An 18,446-nucleotide genomic window follows, 5' to 3' on the forward strand; every position below is an offset into this window, starting at 1 on the left:
AATAATTTTCAGTAACGTATTTATTTAGTAAATTTCACCCCTGTGATAATTTTACGATACACACGTTTTTTTTTTTCATAATGGAACATAATGGAATTATGTTGTGAATGGTGGAAGTCTGTGTGTATGGAGTCAGCCTCCACCACATCACTTCCTAATGCATTCCATTTGTCAACCACTCTGACACTAAAAAAGTTCTTTCTATTATCTCTGTGGCTCATTTGGGCTCTCGCTTTCTACCTGTGTCCCCTAGTGCGTGTGCCCTTTATGTTAAATAGCCTCTCTTTATCTACCCTATCAATTCCTTTGAGAATCTTGTATGTGGTGATCATGTCCTCCCTAACTCTTCTGTCTCTTAGCGACGTGAGGTTTAATTCCCGTAGTCTCTCCTCGTAGCTCATACCGCTCAGTTCGGGTACTTGTCTGGTAGCAAACCTTTGCACCTTTTCCAGTTTAGTCTTAAGTTCGACTATATATGGACTCCATGCTGGAGTTGCATAATCCAGGACTGGTCTGACATAGGTGGTATACAAAGTTCTGAATGATTCCTTATGATTCCTGTGTGTGTGTGTGTGTGTGTGTGTGTGTGTGTGTGTGTGTGTGTGTGTGTGTGTGTGTGTGCGTGCGTGCGTGCGTGCGTGCGTGCGTGCGTGTGGTGGGATGTGGAGTAGGAGAGCGCTGAGCCAGGTGTCCCCACACGACCGGCACTTTGGATTGCACTGTAATAGATCTACAGGTTAAGCGAGAGTCAGACGTAACGAGTGACACAGAAAGCGAGAGACCTACAATTGTCAAAAATAAATAACATATCCATGGGCACTCTTTGATAGTAAACAATGCAGCCGGGCCGGGAGCGTTCCCAATTTGTATCGCTGAACTTGGACTCGGGGGGAAAATGGCGCACAATTTTAATGAGGACTCAAGAGAGGCAGAACTGAGGCAGGGGAACTAAATGATCTCTGGCGTATGTTCCCCCCAGGAGAAAAAAAGCAAGAAGCAATCGTGAACTTTAGTGGGTGTAGTTATGTAGTCACATATGTATACACATATGTGTACATGGTACACATATGTGTATACATGGTACACACATGTGCACTCTGATGTGACCCGAAATGTCGTATATTAAGCCGGTGATTGGTTATTTAGGCCTATGTTAGGTTATAGGGTGTTATTGTTATGCCGTCTGGACATTAACAGATCACAACACTGACTTGTGTAATTGTGTTGGTCACAAGGTGGTACAACACTCCAGTGTAACAACACCCGAGTGTAACAACACCCGAGTGTAACAACACCCGAGTGTAACAACACCCGAGTGTAACAACACCCGAGTGTAACAACACCCGAGTGTAACAACACCCGAGTGTAACAACACCCGAGTGTAACAACACCCGAGTGTAACAACACCCGAGTGTAACAACACCCGAGTAACACTGAAGTGCCTCTCCAAGTGACTGTGGCCGAAAAAGAGTTTAAGTCGTGTCTGTATGTATAGAAAAGTGTGAGATCTTGTAACAGTAATTCAGCCCATCCTCCGAATAGGAGGAGGTTAATGTAATGGCATAAGTGTAATTATGTACTATTCCTAACAGTCACGAATTGTACTTATTAAACCGTACTGTCAATTCAGAGGGTGCATTGGATAATTATTGAATTACAAGGTTTCTTAGAGGATTTGATCCTTTCGTCTCTTGCCTCGGGTTTTATCTTCATTCTCCTCCTGTTCCTCCTATCCACCTGCTCTCACTCCCTCACCACCTGCCTCTCCCACAAACAGTTTACCAGCTGCTATCATAATGTGTGGGTCCACCAGGCTGTGACAGCAAACATTTGCCCCTCCTGCTGCTTGTTCCTCCCACACTGGCGGACCCCTTAGTCCACACCTGTCTCTGGCACCCCACACAGTCCACACCTGTCTCTAGCTCCGCCATACAGTCCACACCTGTTTCTGGCACCCCCTCAGTCCACACCTGTCTCTGGCACCCCCTCAGTCCACACCTGTCTCTGGCACCCACCCCCCAAGTCCACACCTGTCTCTGGCACCCACCCCCCAAGTCCACACCTGACTCTGGCACCCTCCCCCAAGTCCACACCTGTCTCTGGCACCCCCACCCCCTCGTCCCCACAGTCTCTGGCACCCCTGCCCTTCCTCCTTCCTCGCCTCGTAAACATTCCTAACCTGTATAATATTCAGTAGAAATATGAGATGCTGTTCCGTATTCATATATATTTTATATTCAATGATATATAATCTTCGAGGTACTGGAACATTTTCGAATACTTTTGACATTAATTGTTGGTGCTAACTGCGGGTTACGGTCGGCCAGGTGTGGCCACCAGCTTGGCCAGACCAGGACACCTTCACCCATGATATATGGGACCAAATTATAGGTCCTCACGCCCCTCCGGCGAGCAAAATGAAGCTCATTTGAATAATTTAGCGCGTGTGACCAGAGGCGGCAGGATAGGCGAGGAGAAATATTGTGTTAAACATTGTCTCACGTTTTCCCTGATTAATCTAGAGACCGTTTGGCACTCCCTGGTGAACTCCTGGAGTATGTCTGCGTGTGGCGTACACTCTTGTATGTGCTGCGTGTGTATATATATCTTGAGGTTATCTTGAGATGATTTCGGGGGCTTAGCGTCCCCGCGATCCGGTCCTCGACCAGGCCGCGGGGGACGCTCAGCCCCCGAAATCACCCGAAATGTTTGTTACACACCCCCTAGGAAGTAGCCCGTAGCAGCTGTCTATATCCCAGGTACCTATTTAGTACTAGGTAACTGGAGCATCAGGGTGAAAGAAACATTTTGCCCATTTGTCTCCGCCTCCACCGGGGATCGAACCCGGAACCTCAGGACTACGAATCCGAAGCACTGTTCACTCAGCTCTCAGGCGCCAGCTGGGTGTATATGTATCACCCATATGTATCGAGAGATGTATCCAGGTAAAGCCAGGTAAACTCCCTCGCACCAGGCGTGCCAACCTCTACCTGGAAGTTGGCAATCATGGGGCTGTGTTGCAACAATTACCTCTATTTCCGCCGTCTATCTCAACCGCTGGACTCTAAATCCAGCTCCAGTGCCCAGTCTGTTAGCTTAAGTGGCCAGCTTATGCAAATATTTTACTGTGTAATGACTCTTTCCTCCACAACGCTATTTACTGCCACTTAAAAGAACATAAAGGAGAGATTTTACAAGACATTGTGAGGAGCTTTGTGTTAAGGGATGTGTTTCTTGCCTCGGGTTTGGGCTCCTTCCCGTTGGTGTCTGGTGGATTGTGAGGCGAGGATTGTGCCCCCCAGTGGGATCCATCAGCCGGGCGGTGATGGATCCGCTCACTGGCAGGGTGTGGAGAGGGGGAGTAAGGAGGGAGAGACGGGTAGGGAGGGAGAGACGGGTAGGGAGAGAGAAAGGTGAGTAGGGTGTGGAGAGAGGGGTTGAGAGGGAGAGGGGGGGGGGGTAGGGAGTGAGAGGGGGTAGGGAGGGAGAAGGGGTTGGTAGGGAGAGGGGGCGTTAAGTGGGAGAGGGGGGTAGGGAGGGAGATGGGGGAAGGGATGGGGAGGAGGTAGGGGGATAGGAAGGGGTAGGGAGAGGTAGGGGGGTAGGGAGGGAGGAGTATTGATAAGGATGGTCGTGTGTCTGGAGTTGTATAAACTACCTTTGTATACCTGTTTCATGTGGGAATGTGTGTGTGTGTGTGTGTGTGTGTGTGTGTGTGTGTGTGTGTGTGTGTGTGTGTGTGTGTGTGTGTGTGTGTGTGTGTGTGTGTGTGTGTAAGACGGCTGGTTGAATAGAATAGTTCGTAACGTTCTTTGATCTTGTGTTTATCGTGTGAGTTAAAGCGATCACCATAGGATAATATTAGCTTCCCCTAAAAATATTTTGTCTTCAATATGTAGGTTTTGACGGCATAGGAACAAATGAGGGTGGAGGGGGAATGGTCGGTGGAGGACCAGTGGTGGAGGCCCAGTGGTGGAGGCCCAGTGGTGGAGGCCCAGTGGTGGAGGACCAGTGGTGGAGGACCAGTGGTGGAGGCCCAGTGGTGGAGGACCAGTGGTGGAGGCCCAGTGGTGGAGTACCAGTGGTGGAGGGAACTAGCACTCATGAGAGAGACAGAGACGACGGGAGGAAATTAGGTTTATCGTGTGGCAGACAGTGAAGGTGACTTGCCAGTACTGCGCCTGCGCGCTCCCCGCCCCCCCCCCAGCTTGTGGGCGCAGCTGGGGGGGGGGGACAAAGAGAGCAGCAGCAGCTGTTAAACTGCGCCATAGTTAAGCCCCTGCTCCCCCCCAAGCAATAGTTTACCCAAGGGTGACAAATATTAGTGTGGTGGACCCACTGGCTCCGTCTCAGAAGAGACAGTTAAGAGCCGGCTTGACGGGTTGACGGGTTGACAGGTTGGCTGAGTCTAGGGGTGTTGGCATCTGTCATCGCTGGGGGCGTGGGGAAGGGCTCTTCTTAGCTGTGAGAGTAACTGTCTACACAAGATTATTCTGACCTGATCTAGGGGGAGCGTTTTCTTGGAGCATTCTAAACCCTGATCCTTATTATCGGGGCACTGGGGTATGCCAGGGGCACGAGGGTATGCTGGGGGCACCAGGATATGCCCGGGGCACCAGGGTATGCCCGGGGCACCAGGGTATGCTGGGGCACAAATGCAAGACATTGAAATATATAATATCAACCCCCAACTCAACATATTTGGGTATGCCAATCTGTTCCATGTTGTTTTCGTAAGAACAAAACGTATATATTTTCAAGTAATGTTAGGTATACAAGGTAATAGTGATAATAATATTTAACATCATACACTATAGTGTATTATTAATACTTCAAAGTCCTTCACCATGTGCCCAACACGGATTATATATTAATTTTAATTTTGCCCCGGAGAGAGTGTATATATTGGGCAGCGCCACTCATCCTGTGAGTGGACACACCGCCATAGTGACAGTATTGGGCAGCGTCACTCATCCTGTGAGTGGACACACCGCCATAGTGACAGTATTGGGCAGCGTCACTCATCCTGTGAGTGGACACACCGCCATAGTGACAGTATTGGGCAGCGTCACTCATCCTGTGAGTGGACACACCGCCATAGTGACAGTATTGGGCAGCGTCACTCATCCTGTGAGTGGACACACCGCCATAGTGACAGTATTGGGCAGCGTCACTCATTCTGTGAGTGGACACACCGCCATAGTGACAGTATTGGGCAGCGCCACTCACCCTGTGAGTGGACACACCGCCAGTGACAGTATTGGTCAGCGCCACTCAGGTAGTGTCCATCAATCGTACTGCAAATTGTACAACTTCGTTGTTTAGTTGTTTTCTATACCCGAAGCTCCATGGGTACTTGTATACAAGTCGAATACTTGCAGTTACAGATTATACCTCCTTCAGTCGCCTGGCTTTAGTCTATAATGCGGTTGTCGGTTGCGACTGCCTTGTATCAGCGTGCAGACTCATTGACTTGCTCTACTCTACTTGGCCCAACATACGTCGGAGTTTATAGTGTGGATAACACGGAGCGGCGAATATAAAATCTATGTCTAGATTCAGGAAAGACCTGGATAAATACTGGTTTGAATGTTTGAAGCATAGGTTTGTCATATATATTGAACTAGAAGGGGTATCCCGGCTGTGGTAGTATCTTCCCTCCCTCACCTCTCTCTGAAAAGATATTACTGTATTACGAAGCGCTGTAACTACTGAATAACTATGGGAAAAACGACAATATTTCAGACTTTTCATGAAAATCGCATGAGGGGGGGGGGTCTCTTTAAACGCCGATATTTCTAAAAACATTTCACTTGGGTCGACACCGACTGGCCTATGACACTCCCTTACCGAACATAATTCGTCTTGGAAAGTTGGGTGAGGCTAGCCCTAAGCATCTGGCCTCCAATCTCGGACAGACAGACATACAGACATTCTTTGTTATAGGTGAGTTTGGGTGAATATAAATAGGATCTGCCATGCACTGGATAATAGGCATTCTGCCGTGCCAGTTATTACGTTCTTATAGACACACACACACACACACACACACACACACACACACACACACACACACACACACACACACACACACACACACACACACACACCATTTTTCCGACAACAAGCGACCATCTGAGAAAGGTGAGAGTATTCAATGCGACGTTGAGGGCAGAAAGGTATGTAATAGAGGCACGAGCCGCCAGCAGGTGGCACAGTGCCCACCACCACCACCTCCAGCTGGCACTCCCCCCCCCATCTTCCTCTCCGCTGCTGCTGCCTCTCAGGTGAATGGCAACGGGCAGTCATGCGCTCTCCCGTGCCTCTTGTTTACGTCTCACGCTCGCTCAGGGGCCCGGGTAGCCTCGCCATTGTCGAGACGTGGAAAAAATGACCTGGGCCCTGCAGCGAGGACACGACATGGGAGGGGTGCCATTTTCTGTGTGTTTGTGTGTGTGTTTGTGTGTGTGTGTGTGTGTGTGTGTGTGTGTGTGTGTGTGTGTGTGTGTGTGTGTGGGTGTGTGTGGGTGTGGGTGTGTGTGTGTGTGTGTGTGTGTGTGTGTGTGTGTGTGTGGGTGTGGGTGTGTGTGTGTGTGTGTGTGTGTGTGTGTGTGTGTGTGTGTGTGTGTGTGTGTGGGTGTGGGTGTGTGTGGGTGTGGGTGGGTGTGTGTGTGTGTGTGTGTGTGTGTGTGTGTGTGTGTGTGTGTGTGTGTGTGTGTGTGTGTGTGTGTGTGTGTGTGTGGGGGGGGGGGTGTGTGGGTGTGTGTGTGTGTGTGTGTGTGTGTGTGTGTGTGTGTGTGTGTGTGTGTGTGTGTGTGTGTGTGTGTGGGTGGGTGTGGGTGTGGGAGTGTTGACTTTTTAGTCGTGGTCTGTGTTGCAGTGTAGAGGTGTAGTTTGTGGGGTTGTCTGTGGAGGAGCACTTTGTGGAGATGTCTGTGTGGGAAGCAGTTTGTATGGTTGTCTGTGGGGGAGCAGGTTGTGGGGTTGTGAATGCGGGGAAGCAGCCTGTGGGGTTGTGAATGCGGGGAAGCAGCCTGTGGGGTTGTGAATGTGGGGGAGCAGGTTATGGGGGTCAGAGTATCTCATAATAACGTTATCCATACAACATGTATTGATTTGTTTTGAAAGTTCCCTAAGGTGTAGTTGCACGTGTTGGGACAACTTTAAAGATGACAGGTCGTTATACACAGTGTGATGTGAGGGAGGGGGGTGTGGGGGGGGGTGTGGGTGTAGTGTGTGGGGGTGGGGGTGTGTAATTGGTAGTGTTGTAGATGGTTGTGAATATGTGGAGTGGTTGGGGTGATACTGTTGCTAAGTAGTGTTGGTTCTTGCAGGAGCGTGTGTGTGTGTGTGTGTGTGTGTGTATGTGTGTATAAGTGTGTACTCACCTAGTTATACTCACCTAGTTGTGTCTGCAGGATCGAGCATTGACTCTTGGATCCCGCCTTTCGAGCATCGGTTGTTTACAGCAATGATTGTGGTCCTATTTCCCTATCATGCCTAGTTTTAAAATTATGAATAGAGTTTGCTTCCACAACCTGCTCCTTAAGTGCATTCCATTTTTCCACTACTCTCACGCTAAAAGAAAACTTCCTAACATCTCTGTGACTCATCTGAGTTTCAAGCTTCCACCCATGTCCCCTCGTTCTGTTACTCTTACGTGTAAACATTTCGTTTATTTCCACTCTGTCAATTCCCCTGAGTATTTTATATGTTCCTATCATATCCCCGCTCTCCCTTCTTTTTTCTAATGTCGTAAGGTTCAGTTCCTTCAGGTGCTCTTCATATCCCATCCCTCGTAACTCTGGGACAAGCCTCGTCGCAAACTTCTGAACCTTTTCCAGTTTCCTTATGTGTTTCTTCAGGTGGGGGCTCCATGATGGCGCTGCATACTCTAAGACTGGTCTCACGTAGGCAGTGTAAAGCGCCCTAAAAGCCTCCTCATTTAGGTTTCTGAATGAAGTTCTAACTTTCGCCAGTGTAGAGTACGCTACTGTCGTTATCCTATTTATATGTGCCTCAGTAGTTAGGTTAGGTGTTACGTCCGCTCCCAGGTCTCTTTCTCGAATCGTTACAGGTAGGCAGTTCCCCTTTATTGTGTACTGTCCCTTTGGTCGCCTATTACCTGATCCCATTTCCATTACAATACATTTGCTCGTGTTGAACTCCAGTAGCCATTTCTCTGACCATCTCTGCAACCTGTCCTCTTGCAACCTCTTGGAGGATCCTGCAATCCTCATCTGTCACAACTCTTCTCATTAATTTTGCGTCATCCGCCAATATTGACATGTAGGATTCCATTCCTGTAAACATATCATTTGCGTAAATTAGAAAGAGGATTGGTCCCAGCACCGATCCTTGAGGTACTCCACTCGTTACTGTTCGCCTGTCCGACTTCTCGCCCCTTACCATTACTCTCTGGCTCCTCCCTGTTAGGTAGTTCCTTACCCATACTAGGGCCTTTCCGCTTACTCCTGCCTAACTCTCAAGTTTGTAAAGCAGTCTCATGTGCGGTACTGTATCAAAGGTCTTTTGGCAGTCTAGAAATATGCAGTCTGCCCAGCCTTCTCTGTCCTGCCTTATCCTTGTTATTTTATCATAAAATTGCTAAAGGTTTGTTAGGCATGATTTCCCTGCGTGTGTGTGTGTGTGTGTGTGTATGTGTGTGTGTGTGTGTGTGTGTGTGTGTGTGTGTGTGTGTGTGTGTGTATGTGTGTGTGTGTGTGTGTGTGTGTGTGTGTGTGTGTGTGTGTGTGTGTGTGTGTGTGTGTTGCCCTCGGTGTTGAGTTTCAGTTGTTGGGTCCCGGGGTCTTACCCTTCAAGAGTCTGACGTGGAGGTTGGTGACCTATTGGGGGGTGTGTGTGGTGCCCGGTGACGCGAGTATGTGGTCGGTATTATCTCCTTGTTCATTTTACCCATTTTCTGTAGGCCAAGTGATACGTGGGTAGGCCTAATGCTCGTGTAGGCTCGTTCAGCACCCTCCAGCTCCTCTGGGAGATTATATATGGGAACATTACGTGTCTTTGTTTTGTAAATGTTTATTGAAAACAAAATAATACTTAAAAATATAATTTTAAAATATTCTTATAATATTTGTTTGGTTTTAAGGAAACTATTTGAGATCAACATCAAGGAAGCCAGGCGTGGGTGTCCGTGTACTAGTGGAGGTCGTCGCTAGGGTGCACCACCTCGCAAGGCTCCGGGTGTGCCAGAAGGCAGGTGGCACCGCCTGGAGGCCATGCCACCCACACACGATAAACAAAAGACAACATGTTTACCAAAGACTGAAAACAAGTGTGGCCCAAAATGTGGTGTATGAACCAGTTCCCCGTGTAGCCATGTAGCGTCGGTCACAACTCCCTCGCCTACATAATGACTTGAACAGCCTCAAACGTACACACAAAAAGTAGTTTAGTCCCCGTGAGAACTTTGATAAGTGATGAAGTAATCCCTAGCAACACTTGGCAGATATATCCTGTATAATATATATATCTATATATATCTGCCGACGCCAATATGCAACGTAGCGAGATATTTTTCCCGACGGCGGCGACGACGAAGGACTCCCCGCTCGGGTACGGTTCGCTGGTCTCCGGAGGCGTTCATCCGATGGTTGAGAAGATTATTGAAGAGGAGGAGCAGTTCCTGCCCTCTTACTCCCCCTGCGGCTCCCCCAGGTTCTCCCGCAGGGGCAACCGCAGGGAGCTGAAGAAGTTTCGCGAGACGACCTGCCGCAGGACGCAGCTCCGGGGCCCAGGCTCCTGGTCCCCAGAGATGGCCAGACCCGCCACCTTGCGGTCTTCATGTGAGTTGATCGCTTGAGGGACGAGTGCCTAGCTGGCCCTCAAGGGCCACCTGGCGCTCGAGTCTCTCTCTGTATATACGTCTGTGTGTGTGTGTGTGTGTGTGTGTGTGTGTGTGTGTGTGTGTGTGTGTGTGTGTGTGTGTGTGTGTGTGTGTATACAGCACATTCATACCATGCATTATTTCTCTCTACAGCAGACGGTGTATAATGAATGACAGTATTATTATACATAACTATCCAAGGATTGGCTGTCATCATCGCCTGGAACTCATCACAATAGTCATTGTTGACCACCCTGGGTCATCATACATCAATAATGACCTGCCCTCATTCATCATCAATCCTTACTCATCGTTAAGTATCATTATAACTCATTTACCATCATCAATCAGCAGTGATCTACAAGAGTTCTAGGTCATTATTATTCAACCCATCCTCTTCTGTAGACACTAGTTTTTGTAACCATGTGCCCCATAGTACAAAGTTGGACGTACTAAGTAATTAGATAGTAGATTTTGGTACTATTCACTTTATAGCCCGACAAAATGAAGCTAAAAACACACTTAAAGATTCCTAGGCTTAATACATCACACACACATGCACTATATTAGGCCTCAGATAGTGAGTAATTAGGCCTAGGAAGGTTTAGTTAGTTTATGGTGGGGGTGATGGGGCTGGGGTGGTCATGGGGGGGGGTGATGGGGCTGGGGTGGTCATGGGGTGGGGGGTGATGGGGCTGGGGTGGTCATGAGGGTGATGGGGCTGGGGTGGTGATGGTGGGGGTGATGGGGTGGGGTGATGGGGCTGGGGTGGTCATGGGGTGGGGGTGATGGGGCTGGGGTGTTCATGGGGTGGGGGGTGATGGGGCTGGGGAGGTCATGGGGTAGGGGTGATGGGGCTGGGGTGGTCATGGGGTAGGGGTGATGGGGCTGGGGTGGTCATGGGGTAGGGGTGATGGGGCTGGGGTGGTCATGAGGGTGATGGGGCTGGGGTGGTGATGGTGGGGGTGATGGGGTGGGGTGATGGGGCTGGGGTGGTCATGGGGTGGGGGTGATGGGGCTGGGGTGGTCATGGGGTGAGGGTGATGGAGCTGGGGTGGTCATGGGGTGGGGGTGATGGGGCTGGGGTGGTCATGGGGTGAGGGTGATGGGGCTGGGGTGGTCATGGGGTGGGGGTGATGGGGCTGGGGTGGTCATGGGGTGGGGGTGATGGGGCTGGGGTGGTCATGAGGGTGATGGGGCTGGGGTGGTGATGGTGGGGGTGATGGGGTGGGGTGATGGGGCTGGGGTGGTCATGGGGTGAGGGTGATGGAGCTGGGGTGGTCATGGGGTGGGGGTGATGGGGCTGGGGTGGTCATGGGGTGAGGGTGATGGGGCTGGGGTGGTCATGGGGTGAGGGTGATGGGGCTGGCGTGGTCATGGGGTGGGGGTGATGGGGCTGGGGTGGTCATGGGGTGGGGGTGATGGGGCTGGGGTGGTCATGGGTGGGGGGTGATGGGGCTGGGGTGGTCATGGGGTGGGGGTTGATGGAGCTGGGGTGGTCATGGGGTGGGGGGTGATGGAGCTGGGGTGGTCATGGGGTGGGGGTGATGGGGCTGGGGTGGTCATGGGGTGGGGGTGATGGGGCTGGGGTGGTCATGGGGTGGGGGTGATGGGGCTGGGGTGGTCATGGGGTGGGGGGGTGATGGGGCTGGGGTGGTCATGGGGTGGGGGGTGATGGGGCTGGGGTGGTCATGGGGTGGGGGTGATGGAGCTGGGGTGGTCATGGGGTGGGGGTGATGGGGCTGGGGTGGTCATGGGGTGGGGGGTGATGGGGCTGGGGTGGTCATGGGGTGGGGGTTGATGGAGCTGGGGTGGTCATGGGTGGGGGTGATGGGGCTGGGGTGGTCATGGGGTGGGGGGTGATGGGGCTGGGGTGGTCATAGGGTGGGGGTGATGGGGCTGGGGTGGTCATGGGGTGGGGGTGATGGGGCTGGGGTGGTCATGGGGTGGGGGTGATGGGGCTGGGGTGGTCATGGGGTGGGGGGTGATGGGGCTGGGGTGGTCATGGGGTGGGGGTGATGGGGCTGGGGTGGTCATGGGGTGGGGGGTGATGGGGCTGGGGTGGTCATGGGGTGGGGGTGATGGGGCTGGGGTGGTCATGGGGTGGGGGTGATGGGGCTGGGGTGGTCATGGGGTGGGGGTGATGGGGCTGGGGTGGTCATGGGGTGGGGGGTGATGGGGCTGGGGTGGTCATGGGGTGGGGGTGATGGGGCTGGGGTGGTCATGGGGTGGGGGGTGATGGGGCTGGGGTGGTCATGGGATGGCAATCATAGTGACAAGCAAAATTGGCAGGCTGTCGTGTTTTCTATTCTAGGGTCCTCGGTTAGGTTAGGTTAGGAAATATAGGACCTGCCAAAGCAAACGAATGAGAGGTATAAGACGATGTTTGAGGAGCTGAAGTACAACACAAACCCCTTCCCCCCCCCCACACACACACACGCACACACAAACACCCGCGAACACACACACACACAAACACACAAACACCCGCGAACACACACACACACACACACAACTAGTAAACACAACTAGTAAACACACACACACACGCACACCCGCGAACACACACACACACACACACACACACACACAAATACACAAACACCCGCGAACACACACACACACACACACAAACACACAAACACCCGCGAACACACACACACACAAACACACAAACACCCGCGAACACACACACACGCGCACACACACAAACACCCGCGAACACACACACATACACACACACAAACACCCGCGAACACACACACACACACACAACTAGTAAACACAACTAGTAAACACACACACACACACACGCACACCCGCGAACACACACACACACACACACACACACACACACACACACACAAACACCCGCGAACACACACACACACACACACACACACACACACACACACACACACACACACACACACACACAAACACACAAACACCCGCGAACACACACACACACAAACACACAAACACCCGCGAACACACACACACACAAACACACAAACACCCGCGAACACACACACACACAAACACACAAACACCCGCGAACACACACACACACAAACACCCGCGAACACACACACACACAAACACCCGCGAACACACACACACACAAACACACACAAACACACAAACACCCGCGAACACACACACACACAAACACACAAACACCCGCGAACACACACACACACAAACACACACAAACACACAAACACCCGCGAACACACACACACACACACACACACACACACACACACACACACACACACACACACAAACACACAAACACCCGCGAACACACACACACACACACACACACACAAACACCCGCGAACACACACACACGCGCACACACACGCACACCCGCGAACACACACACACACACACACACACACACACACACACAAACACCCGCGAACACACACACACGCGCACACACACGCACACCCGCGAACACACACACACACACACACACACACACACACACACAAACACCCGCGAACACACACACACACACACACACACACACACAAACACCCGCGAACACACACACACACACACACACACACACACACACACACACACACACACACAAATCCTCAGGGGAATCGACCGGGTAAACAAGGATGAACTTTTCAACACTGGTGGGACGCGAACAAGGGGACACAGGTGGAAGCTGAGTACCCAAATGAGCCACAGAGACGTTAGAAAGAACTTTTTCAGTGTCAGAGTAGTTAGCAAATGGAATGCATTAGGAAGTGATGTGGTGGAGGCTGACTCCATTCACAGTTTCAAATGTAGATATGATAGAGCCCAATAGGCTCAGGAATCTGTACACCAGTTGATTGACGGTTGAGAGGCGGGACCAAAGAGCCAGAGCTCAACCCCCGCAAGCACAATTAGGTGAGTACAATTAGGTGAGTACACACACAAACACCCGCGAACACACACACACACACACAAACACCCGCGAACACACACACACACAAACACACAAACACCCGCGAACACACACACACACACACAAACACCCGCGAACACACACACACACACACACACACGCACACACAAACACCCGCGAACACACACACACACACACACCCGCGAACACACACACACACACAAACACCCGCGAACACACACACACACACACAAACACCCGCGAACACACACACACACACACAAACACCCGCGAACACACACACACACACACAAACACCCGCGAACACACACACACACACACAAACACACAAACACCCTCGAACACACACACACACAAACACCCGCGAACACACACACACACACACAAACACCCGCGAACACACACACACACACACAAACACCCGCGAACACACACACACACACACAAACACACAAACACCCGCGAACACACACACACACACACCACCTCCACACCCCCAAAGGACATATACACAAGCACTCACAAAACGTGAGGAAGGGTCGTAACTAGCTATAAAAAGCACTTAAGTGGTCGTTATGCTTCTGTCAGTCTTACGAATTGCCCTTATGTTGGCTGAAGGGGGGGGGGGGGGGGTAGACCTCCGGGAGGGGGTGGACCCCCTTGGTGAGGTCGGGGGGTGGAGCCCCCCTTTGGTGAGGTGGAGATGATTCCTCCTCGTCCTTCTGCTCCTGCTCCTGCTTCTTCTGCTGTTCCTGCTGCTGCTGCTGCTCCTCGAGGCAGCCGTTAAGTGCCGTCTATGTTAGCAGTTCACCTCCATGCATATTTTAGCTCAACAATTTACGTGTTGGAGGCAAAGTTTTCTCGCTGTTGTAAAATGTTCAAACTTGTGAGGTTGTCGGTGTTTGGGGGGTGGGGGGAGATGGGGGGGGGGGAGGCCTGGGGTGGGGTGTTTGTGGGGGAGACCTGAGGTGGGGTGTTTGTGGGGGGGGGGGACTGAGCTGTGGTGTTTGTGGGGGGGGGACCTGAGGTGGGGTGCTTGTGGGGGGGGGGGACCTGAGGTGGGGTGCTTGTGGAAGGGTGGGGGTTGGGGGGTTGGGGAGGGCAGGGGGGGGGGGGCGAGACAGTACACCTGGGTGGTACTGACAATCGACGTCCCTGAGGTCTAGTCAAAGGTTAGTGGTCTGGTCAACCAGGCTATTAAACACCCAACCCGTCCTCAGACTAAGGCCATTCCATCCAGCGGTCGACCCCAAGACGCATTCAACAATTTTAACATGACGTTCATTCAAAATAGAAGTTTTCTCATATATAAATAAATATTATTATATATTAGCACATTGTGCATATTTAGGCAATGGTTAGGTTAGGTGTTTAGGTTCTATTGGCGATTATTTGTATTTGTAGTACGTGGGTGAAGCATTTATAACGTTGTGATTCGAACAAAATTCGTCAGTGAAACACTTGTTCCGGATATGTTCGAACGTCAGCAGTTGTGAGTAAACCGCTTTTCATTCATAAACAGGGGGTTTGGCGGGTGCATGGAATCACTTTTGGATCTTTGTTTGGAGGACGGGCTGTTTACAGCGTTGTGGTTCGAACAAAAGTTGTCAACGAACCACTTGTTCCGGAAGTGTTCGGACGTCATCAGTTGTGAGTCGTGTGTAAACCGTTTTTCATTCATAAACAGCTGGGGTTTGGCGACTGGATTAACTAGCTTGGATCTTTGTATGCGAGGTCGGGGCTGCACAACTGATGACGTCCGAACACTTCCGGAACAAGTGCTTCGCTCACGTCTACTGTTCGAACCACAACGCTATAAATGCTTCACCCACGTACTTCAAATACAAATCAACGCCAACAGAACCTAAACACCTAACCTACGCCTAACTATTCATAGAATTTGGATGTATAATAATATTATATATGAGAACAAACCAATTTTTAATACACAGTATGATAAAATTATGAAGAAAAACAGACGCAGGTTCGAATCCTCGTCACGGCCCTTGTGGATTTGTTCATTGATGCATCACGTTATTGTGATTTCTGTATGTAATAAAATTAAGAATGCGTGTGGGGAGGCCGGCCGCTGCTTTAAACAGCCTAGTGTGAGGATGGGTTGAGTTGAGTCGTGAAAATAAACGGCCGTCGGGTTCACAAAAAACAAATTAACATTAACATCAGTCAGTATTTTATTTATATATATATACAAAAGTTGTTACATTCTTGTACAGCCACTAACACATAGCGTTTCAGGCAGGTCCTTAATCCTAATTTTCCGCGGAATACGACCCGCCAAATTGCTTAACAACCAGGGGCCAGATTCACGAAGTAGTTACGCAAGTACTTACGAACGTGTACATCTTTCGTCAGTCTCTCACGGCTTTGGTTACATTTATTAAACAGTTTACAAGCATGAAAACTTGCCAATCAACTGTTGTTATTGTTATAAACAGCCTCCTGGTGCTTCCGAGCTCATTAACTGTTTAGTAATTGGAAACACAGCCGCCAAACATTGAGAAAAGATGTACACGTTCGTAAGTGCTTGTGTAACTGCTTCGTGAATCTGGCCCCAGGTACCCATTCACTGCTTGGTGAATAGAGGCTACAATTAAGGATTGGCGCCCAGTCAATCCTCTCCGGCCAAGATACGAACCCAGGCCATAGCTCGGGAAACGCCAGGCGAGTGTTTTACCACTACGCCACGGGGACTGCCTAATTTGGACTATTTGACTTGCTCCAATAATTCAGTGTATATTTAAAAAAAACCTGGTCCCAATTTATATTATAAATATCAAATATACAATATAGTATGTACATATATATCATATGTACAATATCACATATGTACATAGAATAGTATTAGGTCAAAATATAGCTTCCTTTTCGTGTTAAAATTTAAAATGATTATGAAAGTGTAAGACAATGGTTGGTGTGAAGACTTGAGTGTAACACACACACACACACACACACACACACACACACACACACACACACACACACACACACACACACACACACACACACACACACACACACACACACAAACACACACACACTGCTCACACAAGCGCCCGGAACTTGTAGATATGGAAATAGCACCCACGACTCCCTAATGACTAGCTCATCTTTTTGGTCCCTGTATAAATTATGCGAGTTAGTTATCGCGAGGGAGGCAAGTGGTTGACCTGATGACCGTGTTGGGGGTGGGGGTGGTGTTGGGGGCTGGTGGTGGGGGTGTTGATGGTGGTGGGGGTGTTGGGGGCTGGTGGTGGTGTTGGAGGTGGGTGGTGTGGGGGTGGTGGTGATAAATTTACCTGTCACTGTCTACGGGGAAGTGAGGTCTATCTAGCTCTGTCTGCCCCCGTCTATTTTGACGTTTAAATTCTTTGTTGAATCTGGGTTTAAAGTTTTGGATGGAGGTGGCTTCCTCAACTGCTTTCAGTGCATTCCACTTGTTGACCTCCCGAATAAGGTACGAGTATTTATTTACATTCCTTCTTCTCTTAAACTAACAGCTTCCACTTGTGTCATCTTCTCCTACTTCCTCTCCATTGTGAAGAGGCTATCCTTGTTCATCCTGTCTATTCTTCTCAGTATCTTGAATGTTGTGATCATATCCAATTTTTGTCTATCCTGTACGGCTAGGTTGTAGATCCAGTAGCCTGTTCTCATAGCTTAACCCTCTTAACTTTAGCACCAACCTTGTGGTAAACCTTCATACTTTTTAATTTTTTTAGCTTTATGCTTCACAAGTTGCAAATTCCATGCTGGTGCAATACTGGTCGACCACACGTGTGTAGATTGTCTTGAAGGAGTCCTGATTTAGGTGTCTAAACGATGTTCTTATATTTTCTTTTCGATGTTCTTTTCTAGAAAAAGTGAGTTTCTAGAAAAAGTGAGTTTCTAGAAAAAGTGAGTTTCTAGAAAAAGTGACTTTATAGAAAAAGTGACTTTCTAGAAAAAGTGACTTTCTAGAAAAAGTGAGTTTCTAGAAAAAGTGAGTTTCTAGAAAAAGTGACTTTCTAGAAAAAGTGACTTTCTAGAAAAATATTGTATAAAAGTACAGTGTACCCAGCCTTCATTTTCCTGTCTTATTTTAGTAACCTTGTCGTAAAACTCCATCACTTTTGTCAGTACGACTTTTTCTGTCTAATTTCATGCTAATCAGAGTTGATTCCCTTCAGTTGCTGCATCATTCTCAACCTGATGACTTCCTCAAGTACTTTACCCGGGATACTTGTCACGGACACTGGTCTATAATTTAGTGTCTTCTGTCTGCTCCAGTGTTTGAATATTGCCACAACGTTTGTCTCCTGGTGTGGGTGGCGGTGTGGGGGGCGGTGTGGGGGGTGGTGTGGGGGTGGTGTGGGTGGCGGTGTGGGGGGCGGTGTGGGTGGTGGTGTGGGGGTGGTGTGGGTGGCGGTGTGGGGGGCAGTGGTGTGGGTGGCTGTGTAGGGGGTGGTGTGGGTGGCCGTGTGGGGGGTAGTGGTGTGGGTGACTGTGTAGGGGGTGGTGTGGGTGGCCGTGTGGGGGGTAGTGGTGTGGGTGACTGTGTAGGGGGTGGTGTGGGTGGCCGTGTGGGTGGTGGTGGTGTGGGTGGTGGTGTTGGGGGTGGTGTGGGTGGCGGTGTGGGGGGTGGTGTGGGTGGCGGTGTGGGGGGTA

The 18,446-nt window shown here is 50.2% G+C and overlaps 1 protein-coding gene across 1 annotated transcript in view; it reads left to right on the forward strand.

The window, feature by feature from the left end:
• LOC123747267 (protein SSUH2 homolog) overlaps positions 1-18,446 on the forward strand; it is a 411,115-nt gene that overhangs the window by 89,122 nt on the left and 303,547 nt on the right. The window lies entirely within an intron of this gene.

The sequence above is a fragment of the Procambarus clarkii genome, chromosome 94, assembly GCF_040958095.1.
Source record: "Procambarus clarkii isolate CNS0578487 chromosome 94, FALCON_Pclarkii_2.0, whole genome shotgun sequence".
Classification (NCBI taxonomy): domain Eukaryota; kingdom Metazoa; phylum Arthropoda; class Malacostraca; order Decapoda; family Cambaridae; genus Procambarus; species Procambarus clarkii.